Here is a 14,264-nt window from a genome sequence, read left to right as displayed (position 1 = left end):
GGACGAGCCTAACACTCTCTGTAATGTAGGGTAACAGGGACGAGCCTAACACTCTCTGTAATGTAAGGTAACAGGGGCGAGCCTAACACTCTCTGTAATGTAGGGTAACAGGGGCGAGCCTAACACTCTGTAATGTAGGGTAACAGGGACAAGCCTAACACTCTGTAATGTAGGGTAACAGGGACGAGCCTAACACTCTCTGTAATGTAGGGTAACAGGGGCGAGCCTAACACTCTGTAATGTAGGGTAACAGGGACAAGCCTAACACTCTGTAATGTAGGGTAACAGGGACGAGCCTAACACTCTCTGTAATCTAGGGTAACAGGGACAAGCCTAACACTCTCTGTAATGTAGGGTAACAGGGACAAGCCTAACACTCTCTGTAATGTAGGGTAACAGGGGCAAGCCTAACACTCTCTGTAATGTAGGGTAACAGGGACAAGCCTAACACTCTCTGTAATGTAGGGTAACAGGGACAAGCCTAACACTCTCTGTAATGTAGGGTAACAGGGACAAGCCTAACACTCTCTGTAATGTATGGTAACAGGGACAAGCCTAACACTCTCTGTAATGTAGGGTAACAGGGACAAGCCTAACACTCTCTGTAATGTAGGGTAACAGGGACAAGCCTAACACTCTCTGTAATGTAGGGTAACAGGGACAAGCCTAACTCTCTGTAATGTAGGGTAACAGGGACAAGCCTAACACTCTCTGTAATGTAGGGTAACAGGGACAAGCCTAACACTCTCTGTAATGTAGGGTAACAGGGACAAGCCTAACACTCTCTGTAATGTAGGGTAACAGGGACGAGCCTAACACTCTGTAATGTAGGGTAACAGGGGCGAGCCTAACACTCTCTAATGTAGGGTAACAGGGACGAGCCTAACACTCTCTGTAATCTAGGGTAACAGGGACGAGCCTAACACTCTCTGTAATGTAGGGTAACAGGGACAAGCCTAACACTCTCTGTAATGTAGGGTAACAGGGACAAGCCTAACACTCTCTGTAATGTAGGGTAACAGGGACAAGCCTAACACTAATGTAGGGTAACAGGGACAAGCCTAACACTCTCTGTAATGTAGGGTAACAGGGACAAGCCTAACACTCTCTGTAATGTAGGGTAACAGGGACAAGCCTAACACTCTCTGTAATGTAGGGTAACAGGGACAAGCCTAACACTCTCTGTAATGTAGGGTAACAGGGACAAGCCTAACACTCTCTGTAATGTAGGGTAACAGGGACAAGCCTAACACTCTCTGTAATGTAGGGTAACAGGGACAAGCCTAACACTCTCTGTAATGTAGGGTAACAGGGGACAAGCCTAACACTCTCTGTAATGTAGGGTAACAGGGCAAGCCTAACACTCTCTGTAATGTAGGGTAACAGGGACAAGCCTAACACTCTCTGTAATGTAGGGTAACAGGGACAAGCCTAACACTCTCTGTAATGTAGGGTAACAGGGACAAGCCTAACACTCTCTGTAATGTAGGGTAACAGGGACAAGCCTAACACTCTCTGTAATGTAGGGTAACAGGGACAAGCCTAACACTCTCTGTAATGTAGGGTAACAGGGACAAGCCTAACACTCTCTGTAATGTAGGGTAACAGGGACAAGCCTAACACTCTCTGTAATGTAGGGTAACAGGGGCAAGCCTAACACTCTCTGTAATGTAGGGTAACAGGGACAAGCCTAACACTCTCTGTAATGTAGGGTAACAGGGACAAGCCTAACACTCTCTGTAATGTAGGGTAACAGGGACAAGTCTAACACTCTCTGTAATGTAGGGTAACAGGGACAAGCCTAACACTCTCTGTAATGTAGGGTAACAGGGGCAAGCCTAACACTCTGTAATGTAGGGTAACAGGGGCAAGCCTAACACTCTCTGTAATTTAGGGTAACAGGGACAAGCCTAACACTCTCTGTAATGTAGGGTAACAGGGACAAGCCTAACACTCTCTGTAATGTAGGGTAACAGGGACGAGCCTAACACTCTCTGTAATGTAGGGTAACAGGGACAAGCCTAACACTCTCTGTAATGTAGGGTAACAGGGACAAGCCTAACACTCTGTAATGTAGGGTAACAGGGACAAGCCTAACTCTCTCTGTAATGTAGGGTAACAGGGACAAGCCTAACTCTCTCTGTAATGTAGGGTAACAGGGACAAGCCTAACTCTCTCTGTAATGTAGGGTAACAGGGACAAGCCTAACACTCTCTGTAATGTAGGGTAACAGGGACAAGCCTAACACTCTCTGTAATGTAGGGTAACAGGGACAAGCCTAACACTCTCTGTAATGTAGGGTAACAGGGACAAGCCTAACATACTGCTACTGAAGATCTGCTAGCACTAGTCTCTGGGTCATTCCATGTCATTTCAGCAAGCCATGTCAACCATCAGATTAGCATTTCTGAAAACATTATTTTGTTGAAATATAATTTGATCTTTGAGAAATTAAGATAATTGACTGCATCCAAATTGGCAATTTTAATTTATACAATTCATATAATCTTCAATAAATATAGTACCGAACATCTGATTTGGACCATAATTATTCCTAACAATGAGTAAAACATGAGGACTAAATGATCAATAGCCAACCAGACCCCCACACACCATGCCAATCCCAACCCGACAACAAGTATATAGTATCAGATCACAATGTCTGAATTTGTCAAAGTCCATTTATTTTTTATAATAAGCAAAAGCAACCCAAAGTCAAAGAAAATGTTGTGATCCATTTAATAAACACAAGAGACCAGCAACATGGATAAAAGGGTGTGGTGGCAGTAGCAGGAACAGCGGCATCTAGTGGGCAAAACTTGGTACTTTCACACTTTAATGGCTAATTTCTCTAAATGGGGAAAAAAAACAAAGATTTACTGGGAATAGGTTACAAAAGGTTGAAGAATCAATACTCAAACCAGCAGCTCCATACGAATTGTCAGACAGTGAACTGATACTATATACTGGTTGTTGGGGAGTGGGGGTCTTTGAGCGGCTATTGATCATTTTATTGGATTTCTCAGGTCTTAATCATTGTTAGGAAGAATTATGGTCCAAATCCGCTGTTAGGTACTATAGTTACTGAAGATGATATGAATCCTGTTTTTGTTTTGTTTTTATAAAATCACTAATTTGGGTGAACTCAATTAGAGATCAAATTACATTTCAACAAAATGTTTCTGTTCCTAACTACAGAAACGATTTCAGAACAATCTGAGATGGGTGTCGATAGTCTTGTGCTTTTTGAAGTGGAATGACTCCTCTCACACTAGGAGACCAATACAAGACCAGCACCACTCTAGCTAAGTACGGTTCAAATGAACATGCCCCCCTGAAGCTATTCATTAGAGCTTTCTTCTCCTCTAGAGGCATCTAACAGGACAAAACGGGAGGGAAAATGACACGTTAGGTGGTGAAATGCCACAGCACCACTCCCAGTCACTCACCACTCCCAGTCACTCAGCTGAAGAGCTCCTGAGGTAAATGAATGGAGGACTGGACGGTGTCGTGCTCACAGTCCCCCCCCCCCCCCGTCCATGAGAAAAGGCCAGGCTCGCAATTACTGGAGAAAGGCAGCCAATCTGAGGCCTCGCTGTGGACTGCATGGGATTGGGTACAAGGGCAAGGGGGTGGGGGGTTCTAGGGGCTAGAACCACAGAGTAGGGGTGTACCCTATGGGCCCTAGTCAAACGCAGTGCAATATATAGGGAATAGGGTGGCATTTGGAACAGCAGAGCAGAGAGTAGGTGTGTAGAGACTAGAGTGGATTGTTGAGAGCTACAGCCACTGTGATTATAATGATGTGTGTGGAGTGACTGGTGTCAGGTTCTCTCAGAGATACTAGTCCACAGCTTGGCATGTGGAGCCTGGTGTCAGGTTCTCTCAGAGATACTAGTCCACAGCTTGGCATGTGGAGCCTGGTGTCAGGTTCTCTCAGAGATACTAGTCCACAGCTTGGCATGTGGAGCCTGGTGTCAGGTTCTCTCAGAGATACTAGTCCACAGCTTGGCATGTGGAGCCTGGTGTCAGGTTCTCTCAGAGATACTAGTCCACAGCTTGGCATGTGGAGCCTGGTGCTCAATACCACGTTATGGGACAGACGGTACTGAGAGAGGAAGACTACGGTCACAGTATTCCATCAGTTTGAACAGCATATCCAGACAGATGTTCACTAGATGTGTGGCCTGTGATTAATACACTTCATCATTAGGTGAAGGACAGCCAAGCAGAAAACAGACCAGCAGGAACATGAGTCACCTCACTGACAGAGTCTTAATGACAGAGCAGTTAATTAACCCTCATTCCATCAGGCAACGTGCTGTCTCTCAGTGACACCACACACACCTTTCAGTGCCATGGCCCGTCGATAAAAACACCACGATGCCACAGCATAACTGACACCCTCAAGTTGCATAATTAATTCAAAGTCCTCATTGATTAGCAGCTTAGTCCATCCATCTAACAAACAGGGAGAGACGCAGATTCACACGCTGGTCTGCGACAAGCAATCCTTCACTCGTTTCCCAATTTTATGACAAACAAAATAGATTCCAATTAAGCACTAGGCCTTATCTGCCAATAGCACACACAGAGAGAGACAACAGAGAAAGAGAGAGCGACAGAGTAACAGGGAAGTATCCACTACTTTAATCTTCAGCCTCTAAGACTGTCACTCACTATTCTGCTTCTGCTAATTACCAACCAAAACAATCTTGGAACACCACAATATACACTCCCCGGACAGTTTATTAGGTACACCACCCCATTCACAAAAAATGATAGTTCCTACAGACTGTTTATGAAGCAGGCATACAGGCGTCGAGGCATTCAGTTACTGCTCGATTGAACGTTACATTGGGCAAAAACTAGTGACCTAAGCGTGGTAAGATCGTCGGCGCCAGGCGTGCCGGATCCAGTAGCTCAGAAACAGCTGCCCTTCTGAGCTTTTCACGCACGACGGTGTCTATGATTTACTGAGAATAGTGTGACCAACAAACCATCCAGTCAGCGGCAGTCCTGTGGGTGAAAACAGCTCGTTGATGAGAGAGGTCGAAGGAGAAGGGCTAGAATCACGCAACCAAACAGGCAGGCCAGACAGACACAGGCCAGACAGACACAGGCCAGACAGACAAATAACGTTGCAGTACAACAGTGGTGTGCAGAATGACATTTGGGAATGCACAACTCGTTGGTCCTCGTCCCGGCTGGGCTGTTGCAGCAGACGACCACACCAGGGTCCACTAACATCAGCTAAAAACAAGAAGAAGTGGCTCCTGTGGGCACAACATCAACACTGAACAATTGAGGAGTGGAAAACATTCCCCTGGACCGACGTATCCCGGTTCCTGTTGCATCATGCTGACGGCAGAGCCAGGATTTGGCGTAAACAGCAGGAGTCCATGGACCCATCCTGCCTGGTGTCAACGGTTCAGGCTGGTGGCGGTGGTGTACTGGTGTGGGGAATGTTTCCTGTCACATGTTAGGTACCTTGATACCAACTAAGCAACGGTTGAACGCCACATCGTATCTGAACATTGTTGCTGACCAAACCCAATAGAACATGTTTGGGATGAGATGGAACGGGCTGCTGGAGGCATGAATGTACCACCATCCAATCCGCTGCCACTGTGTGATGCCATCGCATCAGCATGGACCAACATTCCTCTGGAACACGCCACACCTTATAGAATCCATGCCCAGAAGAATTCAGTCAGTTCTGGAGGCAAACGGAGGTCGGACCTGGTACTAGTTGGATGTACCCAATAACCTGAGTGGATATTCAGTCAGGGACCAGATGGATGTACCTAATAACCTGAGTGTATATTCAGTCAGGGACCAGATGGATGTACCTAATAACCTGAGTGTATATTCAGTCAGGGACCAGATGGATGTACCTAATAACCTGAGTGTATATTCAGTCAGGGACCAGATGGATGTACCTAATAACCTGAGTGTATATTCAGTCAGGGACCAGATGGATGTACCTAATAACCTGAGTGTATATTCAGTCAGGGACCAGATGGATGTACCTAATAACCTGAGTGTATATTCAGTCAGGGACCAGATGGATGTACCTAATAACCTGAGTGTATATTCAGTCAGGGACCAGATGGATGTACCTAATAACCTGAGTGTATATTCAGTCAGGGACCAGATGGATGTACCTAATAACCTGAGTGTATATTCAGTCAGGGACCAGATGGATGTACCTAATAACCTGAGTGTATATTCAGTCAGGGACCAGATGGATGTACCTAATAACCTGAGTGTATATTCAGTCAGGGACCAGATGGATGTACCTAATAACCTGAGTGTATATTCAGTCAGGGACCAGATGGATGTACCTAATAACCTGAGTGTATATTCAGTCAGGGACCAGATGGATGTACCTAATAACCTGAGTGTATATTCAGTCAGGGACCAGATGGATGTACCTAATAACCTGAGTGTATATTCAGTCAGGGACCAGATGGATGTACCTAATAACCTGAGTGTATATTCAGTCAGGGACCAGATGGATGTACCTAATAACCTGAGTGTATATTCAGTCAGGGACCAGATGGATGTACCTAATAACCTGAGTGGATATTCAGTCAGGGACCAGATGGATGTACCTAATAACCTGAGTGTATATTCAGTCAGGGACCAGATGGATGTACCTAATAACCTGAGTGTATATTCAGTCAGGGACCAGATGGATGTACCTAATAACCTGAGTGTATATTCAGTCAGGGACCAGCCAGAGACAGTCAGTGTATCTTCCACAGTATAGTGATGATCAAATCTAACATGAAATGTCATTTCATTTTACTCTGCAACCTGTTGGCCACAGAGGAGAGGATCGGGAAAGGAGAGGAGGATTATGGGTAAATGTCAGATGAGGACAGTGCTTTAGAAAACACCAGCCGAGCAAGAGAAGAATCGACCCAACAGTCTGAAGATTCCAGGTGATGTCATAAGCTGTGCCCTGTTTTTGTGAGGATGGATGGATGGAGGGAGGAGAGGAGAGCGAGGACAGCGTGTTTAATGGAACCGACAGAGCACAGCTACCTCTGCAAATCACTCCTCCACCAGCCAGCAGGAACAGTCTGTCGCTCCTCTCCGATGACTACAGACAATGCACCCTCACATTCCTTTCCTCCTCCACTCAGGTAGGTCCACTCTCTCGTCTTTCCTCTCCTCCCTCTGATACAGGTCCACACTCTCTCTGATACAGGCCTGGGGCCCTCACTTACCGCCCTATTCTTCCTCTTTCCCAGATAAATCCAGAGGAACCTCCCAGTCAGAACAACTTAACCCCTCCGTCCCTTGAACAGCATTTCTATTCAGCCAGATGGAGTATAACTGGTAGACATAATGGGAGAGGTAGGAGGGGAAGCAAACCTTCCTCCTCGTCCTCTGTGTAACAGAGTTACAGTGGATTTGGTCTTGGATGAGATGAGACTGACAGAGGAGATGTGTTAACTAACATATGACTGTTGAGATGAGACTCCCAGAGGAGATGTGTTAACTAACATATGACTGTTGAGATGAGACTGCCAGAGGAGATGTGTTAACTAACATATGACTGTTGAGATGAGACTCCCAGAGGAGATCTGTTAACATATGACTGTTGAGATGAGACTGCCAGAGGAGATGTGTTAACTAACATATGACTGTTGAGATGAGACTCCCAGAGGAGATGTGTTAACTAACATATGACTGTTGAGATGAGACTCCCAGAGGAGATGTGTTAACTAACATATGACTGTTGAGATGAGACTACCAGAGGAGATGTGTTAACTAACATATGACTGTTGAGATGAGACTACCAGAGGAGATGTGTTAACTAACATATGACTGTTGAGATGAGACTACCAGAGGAGATGTGTTAACTAACATATGACTGTTGAGATGAGACTCCCAGAGGAGATGTGTTAACTAACATATGACTGTTGAGATGAGACTCCCAGAGGAGATGTGTTAACTAACATATGACTGTTGAGATGAGACTACCAGAGGAGATGTGTTAACTAACATATGACTGTTGAGATGAGACTACCAGAGGAGATGTGTTAACTAACATATGACTGTTGAGATGAGACTCCCAGAGGAGATGTGTTAACTAACATATGACTGTTGAGATGAGACTGCCAGAGGAGATCTGTTAACATATGACTGTTGAGATGAGACTGCCAGAGGAGATCTGTTAACATATGACTGTTGAGATGAGACTCCCAGAGGAGATGTGTTAACTAACATATGACTGTTGAGATGAGACTCCCAGAGGAGATGTGTTAACTAACATATGACTGTTGAGATGAGACTACCAGAGGAGATCTGTTAACTAACATATGACTGTTGAGATGAGACTGCCAGAGGAGATGTGTTAACTAACATATGACTGTTGAGATGAGACTGCCAGAGGAGATCTGTTAACATATGACTGTTGAGATGAGACTTCCAGAGGAGATGTGTTAACTAATATATGACTGTTGAGATGAGACTGCCAGAGGAGATCTGTTAACATATGACTGTTGAGATGAGACTCCCAGAGGAGATGTGTTAACTAACATATGACTGTTGAGATGAGACCTGTTAACTAACATATGACTGAGATGAGACTGCCAGAGGAGATGTGTTAACTAACATATGACTGTTGAGATGAGACTCCCAGAGGAGATGTGTTAACTAACATATGACTGTTGAGATGAGACTCCCAGAGGAGATGTGTTAACTAACATATGACTGTTGAGATGAGACCTGTTAACTAACATATGACTGTTGAGATGAGACTCCCAGAGGAGATGTGTTAACTAACATATGACTGTTGAGATGAGACTCCCAGAGGAGATGTGTTAACTAACATATGACTGTTGAGATGAGACCTGTTAACTAACATATGACTGTTGAGATGAGACTCCCAGAGGAGATGTGTTAACTAACATATGACTGTTGAGATGAGACTCCCAGAGGAGATGTGTTAACTAACATATGACTGTTGAGATGAGACTCCCAGAGGAGATGTGTTAACTAACATATGACTGTTGAGATGAGACTCCCAGAGGAGATGTGTTAACTAACATATGACTGTTGAGATGAGACTCCCAGAGGAGATGTGTTAACTAAGACATGACTGTTGAGATGAGACTACCAGAGGAGATGTGTTAACTAACATATGACTGTTGAGATGAGACTCCCAGAGGAGATGTGTTAACTAACATATGACTGTTGAGATGAGACTCCCAGAGGAGATGTGTTAACTAACATATGACTGTTGAGATGAGACCTGTTAACTAACATATGACTGAGATGAGACTGCCAGAGGAGATCTGTTAACTAACATATGACTGTTGAGATGAGACTCCCAGAGGAGATGTGTTAACTAACATATGACTGTTGAGATGAGACTCCCAGAGGAGATGTGTTAACTAACATATGACTGTTGAGATGAGACTACCAGAGGAGATGTGTTAACTAACATATGACTGTTGAGATGAGACTCCCAGAGGAGATGTGTTAACTAACATATGACTGTTGAGATGAGACTCCCAGAGGAGATGTGTTAACTAACATATGACTGTTGAGATGAGACTCCCAGAGGAGATGTGTTAACTAACATATGACTGTTGAGATGAGACTACCAGAGGAGATCTGTTAACTAACATATGACTGTTGAGATGAGACTGCCAGAGGAGATGTGTTAACTAACATATGACTGTTGAGATGAGACTTCCAGAGGAGATGTGTTAACTAATATATGACTGTTGAGATGAGACTGCCAGAGGAGATCTGTTAACATATGACTGTTGAGATGAGACTACCAGAGGAGATGTGTTAACTAACATATGACTGTTGAGATGAGACTCCCAGAGGAGATGTGTTAACTAACATATGACTGTTGAGATGAGACTGCCAGAGGAGATGTGTTAACTAACATATGACTGTTGAGATGAGACTCCCAGAGGAGATGTGTTAACTAACATATGACTGTTGAGATGAGACCTGTTAACTAACATATGACTGAGATGAGACTGCCAGAGGAGATCTGTTAACTAACATATGACTGTTGAGATGAGACTACCAGAGGAGATGTGTTAACTAACATATGACTGTTGAGATGAGACTACCAGAGGAGATGTGTTAACTAACATATGACTGTTGAGATGACTCCCAGAGGAGATGTGTTAACTAACATATGACTGTTGAGATGAGACTCCCAGAGGAGATGTGTTAACTAACATATGACTGTTGAGATGAGACTCCCAGAGGAGATGTGTTAACTAACATATGACTGTTGAGATGAGACTCCCAGAGGAGATGTGTTAACTAACATATGACTGAGATGAGACTGCCAGAGGAGATGTGTTAACTAACATATGACTGTTGAGATGAGACTCCCAGAGGAGATGTGTTAACTAACATATGACTGAGATGAGACTCCCAGAGGAGATGTGTTAACTAACATATGACTGTTGAGATGAGACTCCCAGAGGAGATGTGTTAACTAACATATGACTGTTGAGATGACTCCCAGAGGAGATGTGTTAACTAACATATGACTGTTGAGATGACTCCCAGAGGAGATGTGTTAACTAACATATGACTGTTGAGATGAGACTGCCAGAGGAGATGTGTTAACTAACATATGACTGTTGAGATGAGACTTCCAGAGGAGATCTGTTAACATATGACTGTTGAGATGAGACTCCCAGAGGAGATGTGTTAACTAACATATGACTGTTGAGATGAGACTCCCAGAGGAGATGTGTTAACTAACATATGACTGTTGAGATGACTCCCAGAGGAGATGTGTTAACTAACATATGACTGTTGAGATGAGACTCCCAGAGGAGATGTTAACTAACATATGACTGTTGAGATGAGACTCCCAGAGGAGATGTGTTAACTAACATATGACTGTTGAGATGACTCCCAGAGGAGATGTGTTAACTAACATATGACTGTTGAGATGAGACTCCCAGAGGAGATGTTAACTAACATATGACTGTTGAGATGAGACTCCCAGAGGAGATGTGTTAACTAACATATGACTGTTGAGATGAGACTCCCAGAGGAGATGTGTTAACTAACATATGACTGTTGAGATGAGACTCCCAGAGGAGATGTGTTAACTAACATATGACTGTTGAGATGAGACTGCCAGAGGAGATGTGTTAACTAACATATGACTGTTGAGATGAGACTCCCAGAGGAGATGTGTTAACTAACATATGACTGTTGAGATGAGACTGCCAGAGGAGATCTGTTAACATATGACTGTTGAGATGAGACTGCCAGAGGAGATGTGTTAACTAACATATGACTGTTGAGATGAGACTCCCAGAGGAGATCTGTTAACTAACATATGACTGTTGAGATGAGACTCCCAGAGGAGATGTGTTAACTAACATATGACTGTTGAGATGAGACTGCCAGAGGAGATGTTAACTAACATATGACTGTTGAGATGAGACTCCCAGAGGAGATGTGTTAACTAACATATGACTGTTGAGATGAGACTCCCAGAGGAGATGTGTTAACTAACATATGACTGTTGAGATGAGACTCCCAGAGGAGATGTGTTAACTAACATATGACTGTTGAGATGAGACTCCCAGAGGAGATGTGTTAACTAACATATGACTGTTGAGATGAGACTTCCAGAGGAGATGTTAACTAACATATGACTGTTGAGATGAGACTCCCAGAGGAGATGTGTTAACTAACATATGACTGTTGAGATGAGACTCCCAGAGGAGATGTGTTAACTAACATATGACTGTTGAGATGAGACTCCCAGAGGAGATGTGTTAACTAACATATGACTGTTGAGATGAGACTCCCAGAGGAGATGTGTTAACTAACATATGACTGTTGAGATGAGACTCCCAGAGGAGATGTGTTAACTAACATATGACTGTTGAGATGAGACTCCCAGAGGAGATGTGTTAACTAACATATGACTGTTGAGATGAGACTTCCAGAGGAGATGTTAACTAACATATGACTGTTGAGATGAGACTGCCAGAGGAGATCTGTTAACATATGACTGTTGAGATGAGACTGCCAGAGGAGATCTGTTAACATATGACTGTTGAGATGAGACTACCAGAGGAGATGTGTTAACTAACATATGACTGTTGAGATGAGACTCCCAGAGGAGATGTGTTAACTAACATATGACTGTTGAGATGAGACTCCCAGAGGAGATGTTAACTAACATATGACTGTTGAGATGAGACCTGTTAACTAACATATGACTGAGATGAGACTGCCAGAGGAGATCTGTTAACTAACATATGACTGTTGAGATGTAAATGAGAATGGATAACTGTAGACCGAGAGATGAATCACAGCTGTAGTGGAGTGTGAGGCTGCGTCCTTGGGAAGTGACCGTGAGCAGCACTGTCTGTGTGTGTGTGTGTGTGTGTGTGTGTGTGTGTGTGTGTGTGTGTGTGTGTGTATATATATATATATAAAGGGGGTCTGTACTCCTTAGTATCGTGGCTAGTAAATAAAACACCAAGCAGATTTAACTTCTTTAGGAAAACCGATCTAATGATTGAAAGAAACATTATGTTGTCATCCCGAACACACACACACCCCCACAGCTGAAACACACACACACCCCCACAGCTGAAACACACACACACCCCCACAGCTGAAACACACACACCCCCACAGCTGAAACACACACACCCCCACAGCTGAAAGACAGTGGCAGGCAGCAGGTCCTTGTTAGGAGGGACAGACAGGAGGGACAGACAGGAGGGACAGACAGGAGGGACAGCTGAGATTGGCTCCAACCATCACTCATCATGACCAGTATTACTTTATTGATCACCTGACAAATAGGGTTGTTATGGATGGCAGGCGCACGTGTGTGTGTGAGAGGGGAAGTGGATAGGCTATGTCAAAGTGAAATATTTACATAAACAAATAAGCAAGGCTGTCCAATGACAGGCCAACAACCTTCATAAACTCATTGCCCTCCGGCCCGCACACCTCAGTCCCCTCCCACGCACCTCAGTCCCCTCCCACGCACCTCAGTCCCCTCCCACGCACCTCAGTCCCCTCCCACGCACCTCAGACCCCTCCGTCCCCCGTCAGTCCACCTCCGTCCCCCGTCAGTCCACCTCCGTCCCCCGTCAGTCCACCTCCGTCCCCCGTCAGTCCACCTCCGTCCCCCGTCAGTCCACCTCCGTCCCCCGTCAGTCCACCTCCGTCCCCCGTCAGTCCACCTCCGTCCCCCGTCAGTCCACCTCCGTCCCCCGTCAGTCCACCTCCGTCCCCCGTCAGTCCACCTCCGTCAGTCCCCCTCCCTCACCCCTCTGTGCTGAACACACCTCAGCCCCTATCTCCCACTCCTTCCCACCCAGACAGACGGGGTGGTGGATGAGGAGTGACGGCTGGGCTGCTGGTCTTATCACAGTGGAATGATGCTGGTCGCTGTTCACAGTCTGATAAGACTAAATGGAACCGGGGTCATTTCAGCAGGCTGTGGTGAAATGACCAAACACTGACACAAGCCAGGGACGGAATGTACTGTAAGAGCGTGTGTGTGTGTGGGGGGGGGGGGGTATTTGTTCCAGCCTGGTAATATCCTGCCTCTGTTTGTCCGAGGTACGTACATCCCCAGGGCAGCAGTGTTAGCCTAAGCCACCTTCACCACAACCCACACAGAGGACATGCTGAGCTTCTGGTCATTGAAAATCAGTTCACCAAGCGTTCAGAGAGCTAGAACTATCCCTCTACCTGATTGACATACCACTTGTTTAATTCATTCATTTCTGGAGAGAGGCAGCATGTTTGTTGTCTTTAAGAGCAGAGAGGTGTGTGAGAGAGAGAGAGAGAGAGGGTTGGGAGAAAGAGAGAGAGAGAGAGAGAGAGAGAGAGAGAGAGGGTTGGGAGAAAGGGAGAGAGAGAGAGGGTTGGGAGAAAGGGAGAGAGAGAGAGGGTTGGGAGAAAGAGAGAGAGAGAGAGAGAGAGGGTGGGGAGAAAGAGAGAGAGAGAGAGAGAGAGAGAGAGAGGGTTGGGAGAAAGAGAGAGAGAGAGAGAGAGAGAGAGAGAGGGTTGGGAGAAAGAGAGAGAGAGAGAGAGAGAGAGAGAGAGGGTTGGGAGAAAGAGAGAGAGAGAGAGAGAGAGAGAGAGAGAGAGAGAGAGAGAGAGAGAGGGTTGGGAGAAAGAGAGAGAGAGAGAGAGAGAGAGAGAGAGAGAGGGTTGGGAGAAAGAGAGAGAGAGAGAGAGAGAGAGGGTTGGGAGGAGAAAGAGAGAGAGAG

The sequence above is a fragment of the Salvelinus namaycush genome, chromosome 38 (assembly GCF_016432855.1).
Source record: "Salvelinus namaycush isolate Seneca chromosome 38, SaNama_1.0, whole genome shotgun sequence".
Classification (NCBI taxonomy): Eukaryota; Metazoa; Chordata; class Actinopteri; order Salmoniformes; family Salmonidae; genus Salvelinus; species Salvelinus namaycush.
This window is presented reverse-complemented; position numbering follows the sequence as displayed.